Consider the following 6972-nt stretch of genomic DNA (forward strand, 5'->3'; position numbering starts at 1 on the left):
GTTGGCAACTGTAGGTACTTGAGAAGAAATATGGTCCGTGTCAAAATGTCATGACACTGTTTTGAGAAAAAACACACACTTATTATTTTTTAAATGCTCCAAGCTAGGGATATATATATATATATATATATATATATATATATATATGTGCTATTGAAATAATTAATTTACATAATTCTAGCTCTGGCATTCTAGCAGATTCCCTGAATGTATCCTATAGTCTTTGGCCATCGTCTTGACATCATCACACTATCTCTATAGACATAATTTGACATTTTAATGTCATCTCCATAGGCTATCATCTTGACTAATTAAGTGCTGTCAACATAGATTTCTTCTGACATTCTTCTGCATCAGGACATTGTCTCTGAAGACTTCAGCCAAAACTACTGTGAAAACTTTTTTAGGAGGTTGTGAAGGACAGAGACTCCAAAGAGAAAGATAAAGAGAGAGAACTATCGGGTACGATAGATCAGCTGGATACAATTTTGCATGAAGAAACCATTTCTTTTCTTTCATCCCTCATCCAGCCTCTAGAACAAGCCTCCACAGGTCACAAAACTGAAGAAAGCCCAGCAGCTGTACACAATGGCAGCCATCTTGTTTCTCCCCTCCACTTTTTGCAGTCTTAGTCAGGGACTAAAACCAGGCACTGTTACTGCAAATCTGCACCATACATGACTTCACAGGCTACTGTTGACTTGGCTGCTCTTGTTATGCAGGTCATTAAATACAGAGACTTACTTCTAAGTAGACATGTTTACCTTTGTACTGAAAGTTAATAATACAGTGAATTCTACATGAGTGTCTGGACTGCAGATTAGGAGACATGCCTAAAACTATTTGCAAAGCTTTTTTTGCATTTGCCATTTTAGGGGACAGGAGACCTTTAACATTCATCCACACTTACTGTGGGTATTAACATTAAATGATGTAACAAAATCTCATTTCGAATTGAGGCACAATAGATAGAGGTGATGGATTTGTGTCAGCGCTATTATTATTGACATATTAAAGCTACCATGGCAATTTTAGAAAGGAAGCAGAGCTGATCATGAAGGGGGTGGGTGGGTTACTCATTTGTTTATGGAACAAATTTAATTAAAAAGGGCTTTCATATCCCGTGTGAATTATTGAGAAATTAAATCTTAGCCCATAAGAACAAAAGTCTGATAGCCAGCTGCAGATCACAATGTTAATCAAGAGAATGATGGTTCGTGAAAGTATCAAGAGGCAAAACAGGATGAGAAACAGCTCTGCTGCTCCTCAAAGCCTGGGGGGACTTGGCACCAAGTTCCCCTTCTGAGAAATTCTTCCACCCTCCCTGGTTTTTGGAACTCCTTTCTCTGGAACCAACTTAGCACAAGGGACCTCAGTATGTCGCAGGATAGCTGGTCCCACCTCTTCCCACCTGCCCAATGAAAATAATAAATTTTATTTATACCCCGCCCTCCCCAGCCAAGGCCGGGCTCAGGGCGGCCAACAACCAATAATAAAAATGAGTTGAATGAATACAACTTAAAAACAAGATTAAAAGACAACATTAAAACAATTAAAATGCAGCCTCATGACAGGAGGAGAAAAGAAAAAGAAAGAGGGGGAGGGAATAAAATTGACTCCAAGCCAAAGACCAGGTGGAACAACTCTGTCTTACAGGCCCTGCGGAAAGAAATTGGATCCGCAGGGCCCTAGTCTCATGAGACAGAGCATTCCACCAGGCCGGAGCCAGAGTTGAAAAGGCCCTGGCTCTGGTTGAGGCTAATCTGGCTTCCTTAGGGCCTGGGACCTCTAGGATGTTGCTATTTATGGACCTTAAGGTCCTCCCTGGGGCATACTGGGATAGGCGGTCCCGTAGGTACAAGGGTCCTAGGGCGTGAAAACAGAGTCAGTTGTAGCTGCTGGCATCCAGAAAGGAGATCACAAGATGTGCCAAGCAGACCTGGGTTGAGCTGGGTGTGGAAGTTAGGACAAGGTAGGATGCTGCTGTGCTGCTATCCCACAGCTTGAAACAGATAGCCAGAGGTGGAGCCAACAAAGCCAACTTGCCAAACAGCTGCCACAGATGCATTTTCGTGCTGCAAGAAAATAAGTCACCTTGAGCCTGCTCCTCATTTGATTTCAAGTTTTGTAAGCACCTCACATGAAGTCAAAATGAAGCTTCCGGAACTAAGCCCTCCATGGATCCATTCCATCTTGGATGCATGAATGTACAACAAACACAAGAAAAATATTTTCTAAGCATTCATGTGCCATTAGAATAGAAACAAGACATTTACTGCATTTACTGTTGACTCACAAATAATAATAAGGCTATTCTTGTTTACTTGTACCATCTCAATTCTTTATTGGCATATAGACAAAATTCAGAAAGGTTTGGTGCAATACAATCACTCATCAAAATCTGCATCTAACAATTAAAATACCGTTGTATAACATCCATGAATCCTCACTGTGTGTTGCAGAAAACTGGCTACTATCTCCATTTTATCCTCATCCTAGGTAAACATTAGGGAGGCTACCTTACATTTATTTGACTGTCTGACACTAACAATTGCTACCTAGACCCAATCCACCTTCTTTCTTGCTGCTTTATTTCTTGTGTTCAGTTATTACGTGCGTCCAATATGTGTGCAAACATGTATACACTCATCACACCGAACTCAGAAGTGACCTGGAAACATCCTAAAGACATCACTAAAAGGGAGGAGCAGGGGTAGAGCAGAGTGGAGAAGGGGGGTGGAAAGGCTGTTTGCAGGCTTTTTCAATGGGTTTCAATTATATGTGATTTCACCAATGCATGCAGTGCCTCAGAACGTCACCTCCGTGTAAATGGGGGGCTGCTTTAGTCATTTACTCTGCAATAGTCCTCTCACACTTAATTAATATAAAAGTTGTTTGTTTACAATAAAAATTATGGATCCCAACTGCTGAAGCTTGGGGTATGGTAAGTCATGTACTACATGGTGTCTTCTTATTGTTTCTGTGCTTGAATGTATGCGGGGGCATTTAGAATAAGATCTGTTATTTTATTATTGATGTATTTTCTATAGTTAAGTTTTTACCTCTATCTTCTGTGGATTTTATTTTATTTTTATTTTATTGCTATCACTAGTGGCTGATGCAAATAAAGATTCTTCTGATTCACCACTGAATTACCGTATTGGCCTGAATATAAGTCGCACTCCCCCCCCCAAAAAAAAAAAAAATTCCAACCATGTAAAGTTGAAGTGTGGCTTAACTTTGCGTCCTTACAAAAAATTGCTTTCATGATATCGCTGCTGAAACAGACATACTGTAAAACGGAACCCCTCCCCCCCAAAAAAAAGGTTTATTGCCAATTTGTGAGCTTGAGACTGTTGTGGCAATTAATTCTAATGTTATTTATCGCTTTCACTTGCGGGTCCTCTCTAGAACCCGTGGGATTTTCTTCTACATTAGCCATTTACTGGTGTGAGTGCCTGCAGAATTTTAAGGGAGTGGCTTATATTCGGGTACAGTGGTACCTCTGGTTAAGAACTTATACAAAGTAATGAGCATTGATACCTTTCCAGTAAATACCATTGACAAGGGCCTTTGGGAATACTGAGCTGAAAATTAGCAAATAACAAATATTCTCTGAAGTAAGACAACAATCCTAACCCACATACAGTGGTACCTCGGGTTAAGAATTTAATTCATTCTGGAGGTCCGTTCTTAACCTGAAACTGTTCTTAACCTGAGGTACCACTTTAGCTAATGGGGCCTCCCAGGGCTGCTGTGCCGCCACTGCACGATTTCTGTTCTCATCCTGAAGGAAAGTTCTTAACCCAAGGTACTATTTCTGGGTTTACAGAGTCTGTTACCTAAAGTGTCTGTAACCTGAAGTGTCTGTAATCCAAGGTACCACTGTATTGTCTCCCCCCCCCCCACCTTGAATTTTGCGGGTACGACTTATATTTGGGTCAATATGGTATATAGGGCATATGTGCACTTGTGACTGGCTCCCCATTCACAGATCTAACTTTTGAGGCCTTTGAAAAAGGGTTGAAACCTGATGCGCAAAAATGTTGCAGCAAAAAGGCAATCCCTACAATCATCTAAAAACAAAACAAAAAGAAAAAAGAACCAATTATTAATATTTACCAGGTATATTTGGAGTTCTAAATGGAGACATTTAAAGCACAGGATACAGATTTTGCTGAAGTTTATTTCCTGAGACTCTGTTGTAGTGCATCCACCATATTTGGCTCAGTGCATTAAGGAATCGAGTAATGAGGTTCTGCCACTTGCTCACTGTGCATGAAGGGAAGGTGTGTGCAGGAAGTGTTAGGGAGGTTGTTCCTGAATTCTTCTGACAGTGTGTTCAAAGGCAGCATCCCGAAACCTTGAACTCTCAGTGCTTTGATTGAACTACAAGTATGATGTCAAATCTATTGAGCACCCAGCAACTCTGATTTCACAATAAAACACTTAACTAGAAAAGCAAAACGAGTATTTCTGGTTTTTGAAATAGCACCAACGTTTACAGGGAGTTTGGAGCCTTTTAAAGTGATTTTCACTGACACTTAAATGATGACTGTACTAAGAACTATATATCTTGTGTGTAGTCAACTTCTGTTTGAGAAATGGGAGCCTAAAGGTCCCTTTGGGCATGGGGAACTAGTTTTCTGGGTCTTTAGATCCTGGCCATAGAATCGTTATGCCATTCATCTTCACATGTTATCAACTGGTGTGAAGCCGGTCATTCAGAGATATAAATGCTTCTTTTGATAGTCCAGCTCTCCACAGATAGAGCTATACGCCATCTCTGCTTCATTTATAGCTATAGCTGTGATGGCCACAACATCTGATACCAATCCACAAGATACGGCCATCAGAATCAGTTTATACAATCCTCAGAATCAAGTACGAAAGTTCGGGAAACAGGCAGAACAAACAGGCAGAACAATCAAGATCACTCAGGTCCAAAGCCAACATTTTGCCTCATGCACTGCACAGGCCTTCATTCAGTCTGTCTGGAAATAAGTAGGGCTGGTCATATAGCAAAAAAAACAGGGAGACTGGTTATATTTTATTCATAATGGAGTGTCTTTTCAGCATATCTTCAAAAGACTAAATTAGGCCAAGTTGTCAGGAAAGTTTGGAGAATAATATTTTCTAAAGGGATTGTTACGGGCTTAGATTGCTTATGCCATCAGGGGTAAAAACAAGTGCTTTTTAAAATATATTGTCCTGATAGATTTATATAGCTTTCAAGGAATGGAATATAATGTATTGTCTTTTGTCCCAATAAGAGTGAGACCACGTACTATGGAGGACTGAGATACTGTACCTTTAATGGTTGTGTGGATGAGGGGTTTCAGTAGGACCAACTTGTTTTGGCATAGTGTAGCTTGTCATGGATGCCCATGTCAAAATTCCCCCTTCTATGCAATTATTACATGTGCAAGAGTCTTGGCATAAATTCAACCTGGGCACTGTACTCTGTGGCCTGAGTCCAGTACCAGGTGACCACATGGAATGCATTTATATCCAGTATATTAGAGCCAGTGTGGTGTGGTGGTTAAGAGCGATAGACTCGTAATCTGGTGAACCGGGTTCGATTCCCTGCTCCTCCACATGCAGTTACTGGGTAACCTTGGGCTAGTCACACTTCTCTGAAGTCTCTCAGCCCCACTTACCTCACAGAGTGTTTGTTGTGGGAAGGGAAAGGAGAATGTTAGCTGCTTTGAGACTACTTTGGGTAGTAATAAAGTGGGATATCAAATCCAAACTCTTCTATATCTAAAGGAGTGTTTCCACCCCCATCGTTCTACCCAGACACTGAGGTCCAGCGCTGAGGGCCTTCTCCCTCACTGCGAGAAGCCAAGTTACAGGGAACCAGGCAGAGGGCCTTCTCGGTAGTGGCACCTGCCCTAGATGCCTCACTCCCACCAGATGTCAAAGAGAACAACAGCTACCAAACTTTTAGAAGACATCTGAAGGCAGCCCTGTTTTAGGGAAGCTTTTCATGTTTGATGCATTACTGTATTTTAATATTTTGTTGGAAGCCTCCCAGAGTGGTTGGGGAAGCCCAGCCAGATGGGCGGGGTATAAATATTAAATTATTATTATTATTATTAGTAGTAGTAGTAGTAGTAGTAGTAGTATCAGTTTTAGGTGCTCCACAGGGTTGCCATTTTGTATGAATGGTACATGTGTGCAACCTAGCAATGCTACGGACTTGACCTAATGCAGTTGCTCAGAATGATCAACCTGAAAGTGACTCAGTGCTAACTAGCATTCACAAAACATTTTATGGGTTCTCGAAGCACCTACTGTCACCCCCCTTCCCCCAGTTCCCCCAAGGACCCACATACCTTCCTAGGGTCAGCAGAAGGGGGATGTGGCAGAAGAGGTGGCAGAGAGAACACCACCTCCCTGGAAGAGCGTTCTTCCTCGCCAATTTAGGGAATAGACAATTTCCAGCATCCACAGAAGGAAATCATTCACGCCAGTTTCCACTGGGGAGAAGGTTCTCTGGTGCTTGAAATACCTTTCCCTTGGTGGTAACTGCTTAGAATAACATCATTTCCCCATTGAGGATGCTAGAACACAGTGGGAAATGGTGCTCTACTGAAGAGTTGGCATGCCCTTCAACTTTTTTTGTCCCAGTTAAGGTTTGTAGGTCCTGGAGCGGGGTGAAAAAGGTTGACAGTTGCTCACATTCAGAAGGTCTTGCAATGGCTCAAAGACATTCAGACAGGGACATTTGCATCTGCAAGGGCCCTTTTTCAAATGCTCATGACATCCATATTGGCAAGGTGGCAGCCCCATAGAATACCTATGCAGGTAAGTGCATTCTCCACATAAACCCAGTATGGGTGGACAAGCTTAATTATGTGGATGAATAATCATAATAACCATAATAATAATAATTTGTTATTTCTTATAATTTATTATTATTTATACCCCTCCCATCTGGCTGGGTTTCCCCAGCCACTCTGGGCGGCT

General features: G+C 41.6%; 1 long non-coding RNA gene across 1 annotated transcript; it reads right to left on the bottom strand.

The window, feature by feature from the left end:
- Nucleotides 1-486: 486 nt before the first annotated feature.
- LOC307214356 lies at nt 487-2654 on the bottom strand. The gene is made up of 2 exons (XR_013837967.1): nt 2095-2654; nt 487-1411 (listed from the first exon to the last, which is right to left on the bottom strand). It is a non-coding gene; the product is annotated as an uncharacterized lncRNA (long non-coding RNA).
- Nucleotides 2655-6972: the final 4318 nt, after the last annotated feature.

The sequence above is a fragment of the Podarcis cretensis genome, assembly GCF_951804945.1.
Source record: "Podarcis cretensis genome assembly, chromosome: 4".
NCBI classification, from domain to species: domain Eukaryota; kingdom Metazoa; phylum Chordata; class Lepidosauria; order Squamata; family Lacertidae; genus Podarcis; species Podarcis cretensis.